General features: G+C 32.7%; 1 pseudogene; it reads right to left on the bottom strand.

The window, feature by feature from the left end:
• Nucleotides 1-4,512: 4,512 nt before the first annotated feature.
• LOC147382224 (protein SHORT-ROOT pseudogene) lies at nt 4,513-6,090 on the bottom strand (annotated as a pseudogene).
• Between the last annotated feature and the right edge of the window lie 10,264 nt (nt 6,091-16,354).

Genomic DNA, 16,354 nt, shown 5'->3' with positions numbered 1-16,354 from the left:
TATATATATATATATGATAAAATCTTAGACAACATTCTAGACAAAGTTTTGTCTTATATGGTTAAAAAGTTTTGGAATGGGTTCATTTTTTATGAAAATGATCATTATAGTCAATAGATCATCCTCACAAAAAATCAGTCAATTATGAAATTTCTAACCCCATGTAAAGTAGTTACAAATTAACGGTAAAAATTGATAGTTCAAAATTCTTTATCTTATAAATTAGGGTTAGAAATTTTAGAATTGGTTGATTTTTTGTGAGGATGATTTTCTCACCATAGAGATCATCCTCACAAAATCAACCAATTCTTAAATTTTTAGTCCATATAAGACAAAATGTTTTGTCTAGAATATTGTCTAGGATTTTGTCAAAAGAATGCCACCCATATATATATATATATCCCGTTCAGCAACAAACATTTTGGCAAAACATTTTTCAAAACATGGGTTAGAGGTTTTGGAATGGGCTGATTTTTGGTGAGGATGATCTCTACGGTGAGGAGATCATCCTCACCAAAAATCAGCCCATTCCAAAATTTCTAGCCCCAGTTTACAAGTTGAAAAATCGTGGACCATCCATTTTTTGTAAATCATTTTTGATGGGCTTAGAAGTTTTGGAATGGGCTGATTTTTGGTGATGATGATCTCCTCATCGTAGAGATCATCCTCACCAAAAATCAGCCCATTCCAAAACCTCTAACCATGTTTTGAAAAATGTTTTGCCAAAATGTTTGTTGCTGAACATTTCTCATATATATATATATATATATATATATGGGTGGGGGAGGGGAATGCTTACGTCCAACACCTCATGAGGGTGTTAGCATTGTCCACTAAATTCATTTTCCAATAATATCCCTCCCCATTTTATTTTTTAGTGAAAAAATGGTATATTGATATTTTACATAATAATTGCTTATTCATAATAATAAATGCTAAGGACATTTTAGTCTTTTGATTTAAATATCTTTTTATATTCATACTTTGACAATCAATGCTAACATAATAAATGTATTTATTATGCAAAAGAATAGTATACCCTTATCTTTTTCACTAAAAGACAAAATTAGAAAGGTTATTATTGAAAAAAAAAATGTGACAGATAGTGCTAACATCCCCATGAGGTCTTGGATGTTAAGATTCCCTTATATGTATTGATGCAATTTTGGGTCACAGGTTAAGTTCAGCACATCGGGCAAGTTTGCCACTATGAGTTTGGACCCCTTCAACTTGGGAAAAAAATGCCATTTCAGATAACCCAATTTTTTAAGGAACTCAGCCGAGTCAACTGATTTGGATAGTTTTTGGTGTTTTTCTTATATACCTAAATGATATTTAAAAATTTTAAATACAAAAATAGATTTTTGTGATAGCAGCATTACTACCAAGTTTATAACAAGAAAGAAAAACACCAAAATTAAAAACCCATATATATAGGTTGGGATCAAGGGACAACCAAAATTTGACAACAATGATCATTTAACAACCTTTGCCCTATGGAATAAGCTAAATTGTGAAGATAATCTCTATGTTTATGAGATAAACCTCATAAAAATCAGCCCATTATGAAACTTTTAATCCCATTAAAAATTAGTTACAAGAAGAAGAATCATAGACCATCAATTCTTACCGTTAGCTTATAGATCGATGATTGTCCTTGCAAAAAATAGCTCATTATGAAACTTCTGACCTATATAGGACAAAGATTGTCAAATTTTAGTTGTTCCCTTATTTGTACCCAATATATTTATGAATTGTCAATTGATTTGAGCCGGTTCAAACCAAACTAATTGAACACTGATCCAATCCCAAAACCCAAAACCATGTAAGCAAAGGGATGAGATAAATTAGGGTATCTGATAAAGAGGTAGGAAGGAAAAAAGGGATAGTTGTACCAAGATTATCTACATCTATCTAGAAAAGTTGATTCCACTATAAGATGTGGGCCAAAGCAAAAGCATGTGTTTGTTAGTTAAAAGGCAAAATATGCTGCTCATATCAATAGACAAAAAGGCAACCATGGGCTTAAGTAGGTGGTCTATGCTTGCCACCAATGTCATTCAATTGACCCACTTCTTTCTGTCAACTTACTTCAACTATTCATTCATCATTAAACTCTTTTTTTAAGTCCTTGATTTGTCTGACACTGTATTTTTATTTGTATTTTTTAATAATACTACCACTTATAGGCACACTTACCAAGTTCAGATTCGGCAATTATTCGGTAGGGTCATTTCGATTTTATTTCGCAAAGATTCATTTAAAAAAAATGCTCATAATTTTAAACAACATTGAAGTCGATGTATCATAGAGTTAAGGTTTCGAGATGTGGAAGAAATTAGAGGTTAGGGCTGATTCAGTTGATAAGAAAAAATAAATCAATTCAAGGAGTTGCCGATTAATGGGGAGAATCGCTAATCAATTCGGAGAACTTTGTGATAGCATTTACATGATAAAATCATGTATTACACCTCAAGTATGTGACACAATAAAAATATTTATTGTGTATCAATTATAAAAAAATGTTGAATGAAAAATTAAAGATGTACTCAAATAGTTACCTACTCGAAGATCCCAATCCTTCGCGACAAAGATCGCTTGATGGCACCAAGTCGATTGACTGACGCTTAAAGCATTCAATACCAATAAGATGGTGAAACATGGAATGAGAATAAAAAAATATGGGAGAAAACCCGATTTCCAAGGTCTCTAGGTATTGTCCAACAATATGTGGCTTTACAATATTAGGGTTTCTGGCACTTTTGGTTATATATAAATCGTCCTTCCCCAATAAGATCGACTGATTATATATATAGAGAGAGAAAAGAGAGACTAAAGTCAAAATTCTAGCAATTTTGGGCCAAGTTTGGCAAGAATTTCTCATGAGGAATGTTTAAGAGGGAAGCGGATCCTTTGTAGCACCTTGTAGCACACTTTCAATATATAAGAGAGATTCATACTAGGAAAAAATTAACATCTCAGCCATCTTGTGATCATGACTTAGATATGATTTTAAATAATAAAAAAATAGTTTTTTTTTTCTCTAGATCCATGTCTTCACAAACAAACAACAACTAAACTTCCAATATTTTAAGTAATAAAATTGTGAACTAGCCATCAAAGAATGATGTATTCGTAATAAAATATATACTTGTATCGCCAATCAAACATAACTCCTTGACAAAAGATTTACAAATGTGAGACACAACTTTCTTAGAGACTTGTATCATGTGTGATTTTTCGCTCACAGTGCTCACAAACTCTTCATAACGTGCCACATCAAGAATGCAAGGGTAGTTTTGTAAATTAGGGACGTCCATGTGAATGGTGTATCCCGGATTTCTGTGAGCAATTTTTTTTCCTTGTATCATTATCGACAATTCATTGGAGCTATGCACAAGGAGCATGTGGGACCCACACTGATCTTGTGCTCTACTCTAATGGATGAATGTGTATACTTCATATCGTTATCTTCATCGTCGACTAAAGGACACCTATTTTCTTTTTGATGAGTGATCGGGTTAATGTAGGACTTTATAATCTTACCATGAACGACTGTTATTCTTTCTATTTGATTATGTATAAATTCATCTTTTATTATTGCAAGTGCTTTCATATTTGCTCCCATTACCTCAATGAATGTTTCTTTGAGCCTTTAATTCTCTCACTCTATTATAACTCTCAAGTTGCGCTCCTTTTAATTGGAATTGTAATCAACCTTTTTTGCAAATGATCAATCCATCTCAATTGACTTTCATTTAGTGTTAATCAACCAATTATTGGAGAGGGGGAGAATGTTGAATATAAGAGAATCACGAGGCTTAATTGAGGTATCACACACCCAAGAGTGAAGGAAAAGATACACTCAACACTCCCTCCTCATCCATAAGGGTGGAAAGAAAATTGAACCTATAACCTATATAAACCTAGTGCTTCAACACCATGTTAACCAAGGAACCACTTCAAAAGACCGATCTATTGGAGAATAGGAGAACTATGAATACAAAAGAGTCACAAGACTTAATTGAAATATGACACAGCTGAGAGTAGAGGAAAATATACACTCAATGCTTAGTGTATCCCTCGTTACATTTTCAAGACTGCGTTTATTTTAAACTTCGTCTTCTATAATCTTTCCACTCATTCATCTCTAAATCCAAATCTCCATTATGTTTAGTCTTTGGGCAAGTTGCTTCTTGCATAAAGCATAATTGATCTTACTATACTACTAATAAAATATATATATATTTCTTTTAATTTGACTTTTATATGCATTGGTCATTTAGCACTCCTGAAGTACACAACCACTTTAATTTTGCAGCTTTAATTCTGTGAGCAATATCTATATTCCATAAACATGAGATCTGTCGATGTGATGAAAGCTTTACCTAGAATACAAATTAAGAGGCTACAGGGAAAGAAATGATAATCCATAAATAATGCAACCCATCAAAAATGGATGTAAAGTAATATTTAAAGAGAAACAAGCCACATTCAAACGACACAAGAAAGGAAAAACAACAACAACAACTACCACATCAAGCACAATACAACCATGTATGGGAAAAAGGAGTATTCCATACCAATTACATGGTTTCCAAGTTGAAGATACAAGCCATGTTGACTCTCCTAAGCTGAGTAAGCTTAGTTGGTTTTAGTGACGATAGTCATGGTTTGCACCATAATTCTAGGGTTTCCAAGCTGAAGCCCATACAACAGGTTCATCTTTCCATGTCAAGTTGAGCCCGATGTTGTCCCCTTGAGCCGGCAAGAGCCCCCACCCTCCTCGATACCTCTTCAGAAGTGCCCTTACATCATCTACCACATCATCGCTATATCCCACCGGCGTGAAGGCCTCCTTCAGCTTCTCACACCATTGGCTCCCTCTCTCCCTTCTCTCAGACTCCTCACCACCCCCATCACCATCACAAGATAACACACTAACTATGCTCCTTGAACACTCCCTCTCAAGCATCAGCTTCTCATTACTTGTAGGGACAAAGCTTTCCTCCAACATCTCAAAAAACAAAGTATAAAATCTTAGACACTCTTCAAAACACTTAATAAAATCATCCTTTGAGCTAGTGAAATCAGCTTCTTCCTCAACTACTGTCACCACTTTAGGTCTAAGTGCACAAAGCATTCGAATCACCGCACTCCGATCCTCAACTGTAACCCTTCTCAAGGCTCCAACACAATTCACCGCGATGGCCTCATCTTCTTGTACCCCTAACTCTTCTTGTGTAAGCTCCCCTAACCTTGCTAATCCATTAACGACATGAAATTCGAAGGGAACACCCATCAACCTCGCAAACTTCTCCATTCTTTGGCCAATCTCCTTCATGACCGATCGTGCCATGCCCACCGTTACCACCACTGTTAGCTTTAAACGCGGTGTCTCATCGTTTCTCGTAGCCAAAGCTTCTAACAAAGTAGGCCATTGAGTGCAAAAAGTGTTACTAATATCAATTATGTGTAGTTTACTCTCCCCTTCTAATGCCTCTAAAATAGCCCCATTTGAGGCTACATGACCAAATGTTGTCCAAGGACTAACCTCTTGGAACTTTAGTATAACCTTCCTTGCAGACTCAAAGGAGTGGCTCTTCTCAGCAACTGAAATTAAAGTCTTGTAACATCGGTTTCCTGATTCCGTGGCCTTACAAAAGAGAGCTTGTAAGAAATAAGAGGCTAATTTTTGTTCACAATCTCCATAAGGCGAGGCGAGCTCGTTCAACATCCATAGAAGGTGATGGATCTTACTAGAATCCTTATCAGAGATGGCCTTCGCACATTCTTGGAGAAGCCTTGAAGCCCATTTTCCGGTCGTAAAGGGGTCACCGGACTCCGATGAGTGACTACTTGATGTATGGCTGGTTTGAGGTTGATTATTAGGGTTTTGCATTTCTGCTTGACCATTGCCTGATAGATTGGAGTAGATGAAGTGTGATGATAGCTTTGGTGTGTAAAGGGTAGTATCCATAAGTTAGGGGGATATTGTGATCTCAAGGCAGACAAACAAGCCTGAATCCATTGAGTTGAAGAGAAGCAAAAGAAAGTAGCAAATCTATTATTAATAAGGCCTGCATTAAGTTTCACTCTTTATCATATTAATGCATTATCATATTATTATTATATATAATAATAGCATAATCATACATCAGCTTAATTACAATATAATATGATTTAATGATTAAAAAAATTGTAAGGTCAATGTCATAATAATAATTATTAAACAAGGTATTTGGCAAGGAATAAAAACATTTATTCTCTTAGTTTTAATATATATCAAATATGGATCAAGTACATATGTTTTATTTTGAAATTCATCCTTAGTTTTTATCATAATAACCAAGTTCTAATTCTGAAATTATTCATCAGGATCAATTCAGTTTAATTTGGATAAATTCCGAAAAGTTAAAAGATATATATATATTCCGGAAATTTTTTGGGATTATGCAAATACTATTTTTTAGGTTTTTTACTAAAAACAATCAACTTCAACCTTAAAAAAAAAAAGAAGAAAAAAGAATAGAGTTTAAAGGTGTGCTTAATCAGCAAATCCCCAGTTAATTTGTTGGTAACAAATTTTACAGTTGGTCCCTTATTTGGAGAATTTTTCCAAATTTTCAAAAAAAAAAAAAAAAATGCCAAATTTTATGATTGACTTGTGGTCTATATACCATTAGATGATCTTCGAGATTTGTGCAGGTGAATCTTGAGGTATTGATGATGATTTGGACATCACAGATGATGCTGAATATATGAGACTAACACCTCTTGTATAAGTTGGGTTAAGAAAAGGGCAAATTATAAACAACAGATTTTCTTAATTCACATCAAATTATTTTATTTTCATTTAAAGGTCTTATGTTTTGGAAACAAGACAAGAATATAGGCATCCCTTGTGACTACTTGAAATTACATAATTAAGAACTAATTTAATTAATCCCATTATACTATTATTCTTTTCAGTATCTACACAACAAGGAGAAAGAAACATGTCTACAAGTGTTTGTACTTTGTGCAATTTTATGTGATGTGAACATATAGAGTTTGAAGGAGATGACCTTTTACAGCTAGACCACTATGCTCTATCAGATAGGAGGAAAAAAAGGTAGAAAATAGAAAATCTTAATCAAGAAATGGGATTTTGAGAGATATGTTTTCTAGGTTGAATGGGTTTTAAGATTTTAAAACCAAATAACTAATTTTCCTATCGATTTCTAATTACTTTCCTGAAGCAAACTTATTATTTTATTTTGAAGTCTTATCCCAAATACTTGGAAAACGAATTCTATTCTTCCATTCAATTTTGTTCAAAGAAAACTTTTTTTTTTGGTTATTGAAAGTGAGATCATATCCACTTCCACTACATAATTCATGTTCTTTTAATTGCTTGGAAAACGAGCAAGGAAATTATTTTCCCATTAAAAATTTCATTTACTACATGTTTGATTGCACATTTTCATAGGAAATTCATTATCTTTTCATGGTGAAAAAACATTTTGGATAGCCTCATTGGGCAAATGATTTTCTTTTCAGGGTAGGAAAGAGCTTCAATCCTCAACCCCTCAAAATAAAAAAAGAATGAACTTCATTTCGAAGTTTTCCTATTTAATATACACAGACATTCATTATCTCCGTATCTCCAGGATCAATTTCCTCTGGAACCATTTTCTCTAGAATCAGTTTTCAAGAAAATATTTTCTCTACAACCACAAAGTAAATATTGATAAAGAAACTAATCATTATCTAGGCCTTATCCTAAATTTTTTGGGTCAGTGAGATTGAAATTATCTTTGCTCACTTTTCAACTCTATTTGCATGTACATCATCTGTCAGGGAATGTTTTATTAGGAATGAAATAATCCACATTCTTTTTTTAATTTCAAAAACTAAAATAACGAAAAATAAATAAAATTTATTCCAAATATTTGGGGTCCGTCAGCTAAATTAATCTTGTTCAGAATTTTCTCCAAAATCAAGTATTTTGTGAGTTCTTATTTGTGTTCACTATTTCTATCCTCGTTCTCTTATGTTTATCTCTCGTTCTTTCAAGACCTTCAATTTGAATATTTCTTTTAGTTAGGGTTGAAAATTAAAAATAATAATAAATAACGACAATGATGAGGATGATGATGATGATGATAATAATAATAATATAATATAAGTATATTATTGGTACAACTAGTTAGGGCATCTTCATCAAGTACATCATCTAAATCAACAACATCATCTACCAACAACATCATATATTTATCATTATTTTCAACCATTTGAAAACAACCTATCATTTAAAAAACACTTGGTTTACTCTAACTTCCTTCTCATCATTTAAAAATCTCGTCTTAATCCTTAATACAATATTATAAATATAGTTATAAGTCGCGATCTATCGTCGTGGACACAAAATATCCCTCAAAAGAATCCAAATCAACAGTTAAACCTCATAGTAATTCATGAATCTAGCTAGACAAAGAGGCTAGTATAAATGTATCTTAAATTTGCATAACTAGGAAAGATTAAGTGAGTTAAACAAATGATGCTAAGGGTATCTAAATTTAGATTATTCCATACTAATGATTAAGAGAAGAAGACAAGTTCAATTCTCTTTATTTTTCCATCCAATCATTGGAGAAATGTCTTTCCTTCCTTCACCACCTTTGTAAAGTGGGCAATAAGTAGTCTTTCTGGGATTCCATTCATGTGGTCCATGAAACTGCAGCCCATAGTTTCATCACTTTGGTCATAAAGAACTTTACATAGCTTTATATCTACATGGGGGTTGGGATCTAGACTATGAAAATACGAACTTTCCTTACTAAGGAAAAGTTCCCAACCGCCCATCCATGTGGCATCCAAAAACATGATCGGATGCCATAAAGTCTAAAAAAAAGAAACTTTAATAAAAATAAAAATTAAAGAATAAGTTATTTTTACAATAATATCTTAATTTTAAATTTCGGTATTTGGTGACCACCTATCGTCAAATTTTTTTTTAATTGTTTTTTTAGTCTGATCCATGCTATAAAATCTAGAGGGCTGAGCTGTTATTTGGCATGTGACAGTCCACATGAGCCCCATCACCTTTACAGTAACATTTGAAATCTTTCTAATGTAGTAACGCTAGCTTGACCCAAAGAAAAACTCACAAAAAACCAAGCCAAAAGATCCCAAGTACAATAGGTAGTATTGGGTGAAGAGTCATAATAATCTGACTGCCCCACGTGGCATGTGCTAGAACTTTTTTCCTTGCGATACATATATGCACATCATCATAAATATTTTAGGTGTGTATCCCGAGGCAAAAAGATCTATGGTTCTAACACATGCCACATCAGGAGAGTATTTTGAGTATGCCACATGGTGGAGTAAAAAAATTATTACTCGTGTGAATGTATGAATTCAATTTTCATGAGTCTAGGGATATCGATTTCGATGAATCATCAGAAAACACATAATCCTGACTGTGTAAGCACAAAATTCAATGGTCATTATTTATATATCCCAATAACACATACCTCAGGGGATAAATCTAATAGTAATCTAATAGTTGGATTTTGGATTTAATTGATTGAGATCATGCGTTTTTTTCATGGGTTATTCTTCATGAGTCACCGAAACCTAACCCTATATATTTAGAAAAATATATAATTTATATATATTTTTTTCAAATCAAATTTGATCCAATTGTCAACGGATTGAATTTATATACAATAAGGACCCATCCAATAAATCGTTGTATGTTATCAAGCTAATCATAATCCAATCCGAAACATTAATAGTACTAAGAATAAGATTTAAACACTACCACAAAGGATGAAGTAATTGTATTAATTAAAGCTCTAAGTATCCTATGCTCTCTAGTTATCTAAATTTGTTGTTGGACAAGAGACGGAACAGGTCTAGATCGAATGAAATTTGGTTTTATATATAAAATATAAATAAAATTCACATATTTAAGCAAAAATATATAATATAAACCAACGGCTGTTGGGCATTGGATAGGACTTCTCTCGAAAAAGAGAGAGGTCTTGCGTTCAAACCCCCTTATTGACCACAAAGGGATTTATTCTGGTCAACTTACCTAGTATGTGCAGTTTGTGAGGTCTTGCATGTAACTGGGGGATTTGAGCGAGATATTGTGCTCTAGAGGCTAATTGCTTCGCCCTTGCTAGTTGGATCTATGGGTTCAAACAACCTCATCTTGACAATTATTGGAATTGACTAAATTTTGGTGAGGATGGTCTCTATGGTGAGGAGATCATCCTCACCAAAAATCATTTCATTTCGAAACTTTTAATCCCAGTTTACAAGTTGAAGAATGGTCGATCATCCATTTTTTTTCAACCATTTTTAATGGGGTTAGAAATTTTAGGATGTGCTGATTTTTGGTGAGGATGATCTACTCACCATATATTATCCTCACTCAATCAAAATAGCCAATTTCAAAACTTCGAATTCCAATTTACAAAACATATTGGATAAAATGTTGGATCACGATCTTACCCCTATATATGGGCATGGTTTATCCAGAATTAATACAATAGGTTATCAACTCAGTTACTTTTCAGAACTCAAATCCTCCATTCAAATCCAAAGTTATTGAATCAAAATAAATTGGATTTTGGGTTTAGTCTAATTCATTGATAGCCCTCACTAGATGGACAAACATTTTTCCTTTTTTTATTTTTTAAAGAGAGGATATATTCATATAGGTATGCATCTTATCACACATGGAACTTCTTTTTCATAAGAGGAAGCATAAGTGGGAATGCATCTCATGAAATTTAATTTGTACGACACGAGCCACATGACATGTCCCAACAAAAAATGAAAAGTTAATAACTTTGTGAGTGATGTTACATGCCTCCACTATCATATAATTTTAGACAATATCAAAGGAGGGAGCTGTATAGACCTAAGTAGACATTCTAGAAATTGATTAAATAAGTACTCTTTCTTTTGTGTGTAAGTCTTAGTACATTTTGATGCCAAACATAAATAACCAAAGAGTAGTGATAATATGACGCTCCCCTCTGAAACACGTCCCCATCACAGAACCATAGATCAATTGCCTCGGGATACACAAAAATAATATGTATGATTATGCATATCTCGAGGAAATATCTACGATTCTGTGATGGGGGGTGTGTGTCAAATGGGGGAGTCAGAAAATCATTAACATAACTAAATATCGTCGGTCCTATATATGGGGTTGCAATGGATTCCAAAATACCCAACCTGATTTAATCGGATATGGATCCATCTTTATGGACCCAAATATAGTCTAAAACTTGAGAAGATTTGGCCAGGTTTGGATCCATTTTAGGCCCCATTCAAATGTCAACGTTGGGAGCCGAAAATTTTCCTATGCGGGTTAAAAGTTTCAGATTGGGCTGATTTTTTGTGAAAATGATCTCCTCACCCTACAAATCATCCGCACAAAAAATCAGCCCATTCCTAAAATTCTAACTCCATGAAAAGTAATTTACAAATTAATAGTAAAAATTAATGATCTATGATTCTTCAACTTGTAAATTGGGGTTACAAGTTTCAGAATGAGCTGATTTTTTGTAAGGATAATCTCCTCCTTTGACAACTATAGAGCTCATCATCATCACAAAAAATCAGCCCATTATAAAAACTTCTAACCAATGTAGGACAGATTTTAGCTCTTTAATGTTGGATGTTTATTGTCAAGTTCATCACTTTTTATTACTATTGAACTCGACGCTTTTTTAATTAGTGTGGAGTTCACAATTTTTATTGTCAAACTCACTACTATTTATTGCCGAGCTCACCACTTTTTATTTATTGTCAAACTCGACACGGGTAAAACCCACCCATTTCCAATTTTCGAGTTTTTTCGACTAAAATACACACTTGAGATATCGACTTGTTTAGATGATTTCAATCCAAAAGAACCATTCTTGATCGATTTTCATCCAAAAACTAAGAAAAAAATGGAAAAATCCTAATTTTTTACATACATTTTCAAAATGTTTGAAAACCCTCTTGAAAATGACTTCTTCTTCATTCTTAAATCTTTTCCAATAGAATGGAATCTCCAAAACTTGATTGAGATGTCAAAATCCAAATTTTTTAGATGAAAATAATGAGTTCGAACGGTTAGGGCATTCAATCGTGAGAAATGTGAGAGATGAGGTCCAGAGATTGTTAAGAAAATAAAAAGTTTACTAAATGGATTATTAAGAGACCGTCCAAAACTTAAAGACTATTTAGAAAGAAATCCCTTTGCAAGGGTCCTTTAAGTAATTTTTCCTAGATTATAATCAACATGCAACCTTATTTTAACAACATCCTTTGACAACTTTGGTTCTATATGAGTAAGAAGTTTCAGGATGGGCAGATTTTTTATGAGTCTAAGATCATCCTCACAAAAAATCAGCTCATTCTAAATCTTCTAATCCCATCAATTTTTGTTTAGAAATTTAAATTAAAAATTGACATTTAAGACTCTTCAACTTGTACATCACTTTTCATGGGTTTAGAAGTTTTAGAATAGGTTGATTTTTTGTGAGGATGAATCTTCTCATTATAGAGATCACCTTAAAAAAAATATTAACCACTCATTATGAAATTTCTAACTCATATGAGACAAATGGTTGTCAAAATAAAGTTCTCACCATAGCAAGAGTCAAGTTTCTGACTAAGGGTAAAAAAGCAAATAATCTCAATTGTTTAACACTATATATAGTGATTGATACTTATCCTTTGGATAAGTATCATCGGGATGTGTGTTATAGAGATACATGTATATAAGTCTCAACTGTAGAATTTAGTGTTTACACGGTTGGGATCATGTGTTTTCTCATGAATCATAGTTGGGATATATATCATATCTTGCTTTGATATTAATAGAGATTAAAATTATTAAACGAAAAAAATATTAATTTTTCAAAATATCATCAATTTTGGTTACTATACGGTCACAAGGACCTTAAGGAGTACACAACCTTTACTAAATGTTATAAGATTTGTGAATGATGAGGAGAAGCTATCAATGGGATATAATTATGAATATAAAAAGAAAATAAAGTTAAAAATAATGAAAACTAATTTATTTAAATAACAACATCGAAAAGTTTGATTTAGACATTATGAATAAGAGATGTGGTAGCAAATGTCGTCTCCTTTAATTTGTATTTGATTGCCTACAACCTTAATTCAATTATAGACTTCAAGCCTCTTGACTTGGGACTAGGTGGACTTAGTGCATATGGTTAAATTTCTTGCCTTTTAGGAATAAATGATTCAAAGTTAGATCAGACCAAGATATCAGAGGAGAGAGAGAGTACATATGGTAAAAAAAAAATGAAAAATTACTTAATAGATCGCGAGGTCTAAATGTACGCTAAGTTTTGGGATAATATCTTTTGTTTTGTTTTTTTTTTTTTTTTTTTTTTTCCGATACAGTGGTATTCTCGTAGATAGCGGACCCTGATATCGTATTTGGGTCGACCTTATCCGACAGACTAGTCCACTGGGTAACGGTCCGACCCAAACAATCACAACCCTTGTTCCAAGTAAGTCACGAGGTTTTAGAGGTTCGAACACATGATCAAGAGCAAGTCCTGCTAGTGTCTTACCATCTCGCCACACCCCTGGTGGGTTTTGGGACAGTATTTTAATAACCCAATTAGTAAAATCTTTATTTCTTAATGCCCATCATCCTAATAAAATGATAAACTCAAATCGTTGAGATCCAAATTGTTGAGATTGATGGTTTGAATGGTTGATCTCGATGATTCATGTTCAAATGTCGAGATCCACAATTGTAAAACATCGATCTCAGTAATATGAATCTTTGATTCCAATGTTTCATGTTCAAACGTTGAGATAGACGATTGGATGAAAGGTTGGTTTGAATGATTTGAATTGTTCATCTCGATAATTTGATTTACAATCTCACCAATTGAAAGGAAAGTGGAGGTGACGGGGCAACGAAAGAGAAAAAGTTAATTAAATGTACTATCAAGTTATCACAAAAAAACAAGGAGATGTTCAAAAAGAAATCATTCAGGCATGGTTGACATGGTGAAAATTATTTGCAAATGCAAGTAATTTTCTAAAATCAATTTTATGAGTACTTGGTTACACAATGCAAATGATTTGTATTGCAAAAATTTAGCATGGATCACCTAATTTTTTAAGAAATTTCAGGAAATCATTTGCGACAAAAAATAATGCCGCATATCATTAGCAAAAATGTTCAACCCCAAGATTTGTATATCAAAATTATTAAAATACCCTTTATCACATAAACTAATCAAATTACAAAAATGCCTTCAATATTTGTTACAACAATATGAATATAAATTTATAAAATACCCCTCATCAAGGATATTTTTAAATTACAAAATAACCCCTCAATACTTGTTATAATAACGTGCATATGAGTTCAAAAAAAATATATCATCAAAGATACATTTACTTGCATATGAGAATCATAAAAATACCTCTTATCAATGTTCCAGTAAAATATCTCTTATCATGAAGGTATTTTTGTAAATTCATATGAATGTTATTATAACAAGTATTGAAGGTATTTTTGTAATTTGATCAGTTTCTTTGATGATAGATAGTTTTGTAATTCCAATTGTAGGTTACGATACCTTTGATATGAATATTTTTTTGTAAACTAATATGTATATTAATGTATCAAGTAGTGAGAGTGCTTTTGTAATCCAAATAATCTTTGATGTAGTTTAATAAGTTAAAATTGTTTCAATGTTTTATTTTAACAAGAAAGTATTGCAAAAAATTTATAGTACAACTATCGACCAAACACATATAATAATTTCTTAAGAGATTCTCCCAGTGGTTATCAAGTAATTGTAAAATTTTCATTTTAGAGCAATGCAAAACATTTGTAGTGCACATCATTTGCAAATGCAAGTGATTTGGAGTGTACCAAGCAAGACCTATGTAATAGATATCTAATTATTAATTTTATTTATTATTTATTATTTCAGTATTACTAACGCGACCAATACGTTCAAAATAACCCACCCATGGGTTGCCTAAGTGGTAAGGGCGAGTACGTGAAGTGTGGGTTAGGCGCATGTCACTGGTTCGATTCCCCTCTTGGGGTTTTCTCATGATTTAACTGGGGGACCATGATGGTGGGTTGCTGTGGTAATCCTCCCCGAGAATAGTTGTGGTGCGTGCAAGTTGACCCGGACACTCGGTTAGCAAAAAAATATATATATATATACTTTCAAAATATGAGTGATAGTATAGGGAAAAATAGGAAAATTTACTTAATAAATCTTATAGGAGGGGATATGTTTGTAAACAAACCAACTTTTAGAGCAGTATCTTAATAATCCAATTTGTAATATCTTTCGTAATGCCCTCTTACCTTGGTAGAATAAGAGAGTTGTTATTGGCACCACAACTTTTACTTATCACATCCTAATTACAAATAAAAGAAAATAAGTGAATGGTTAAGAACAAGTAAAAGTAGGGGTGCCAATAGAAACTCTTTTTTTTTGCTAGGTGAGCCTAGGGTTAAAAATGGGTCGGGTTCGAGTCGGATATGAGTGTATTCATTCCATAAATGAATTTTTTATTCCAATCTATATCCGAATCTGAATCTGACTCAAACCCTACTAGTTAAAACCATATCGAACTATTTTATTTTTACCAAACCCATATTTGAATCCAACCCGAACGAATTAATTGATTCGAGTTGGTTGGGTTTGATAATTTTAAATCATTTAAGGTTATTTCAATGAAAATCACTAAAGGCGTGACTAGAACTCAAGACTTTTTCTTTTATTAAAGAAGACCTTAGTCATTATGCTCAACACTTATTGTTTGTGAAAAATACACTGAAAAATATAAAATATAACTTACAAAATAATATATCATTCGAATCTAGACGGATATAGGGATGGATCCGTATCCGACTCGGGTGGAAGGATATCAACCCATATCTGACACATTTTTTAATTTAGATATACTTGAATGAACCAAACCCGCTAAATTCGGATTTAGATTTCGGATAAAATGTGACCCATTTTAAGCCCTAAATGAGCCTAATCATAATTGTAAACAACTACTGAAATATTTTGAACCAATATTATAGTGTTTTGTAAAGTTGTTGAGATTATAATTAGAACCAGACTTTTGTAATGTTTGAAGAATGTATTTTAATATTTAGGGTGATTTAGACATGCTTCTCTATGTTTGGTTAAATATTAGAGATGCCCCCCTATGTTTTGAAAAGTGTATCCCTTAACCTTAATTTTCTAAATAGACTAAGGGGAAAATACTTGAATGCCCTCATCTTCAATCTCTAGTCAAAAATTGAGATTTTTCTTTT

This window comes from Akebia trifoliata, chromosome 16 (assembly GCF_017979445.1).
Source record: "Akebia trifoliata isolate Shusen 1 chromosome 16, ASM1797944v1, whole genome shotgun sequence".
NCBI classification, from domain to species: domain Eukaryota; kingdom Viridiplantae; phylum Streptophyta; class Magnoliopsida; order Ranunculales; family Lardizabalaceae; genus Akebia; species Akebia trifoliata.
This window is presented reverse-complemented; position numbering and strand designations above follow the sequence as displayed.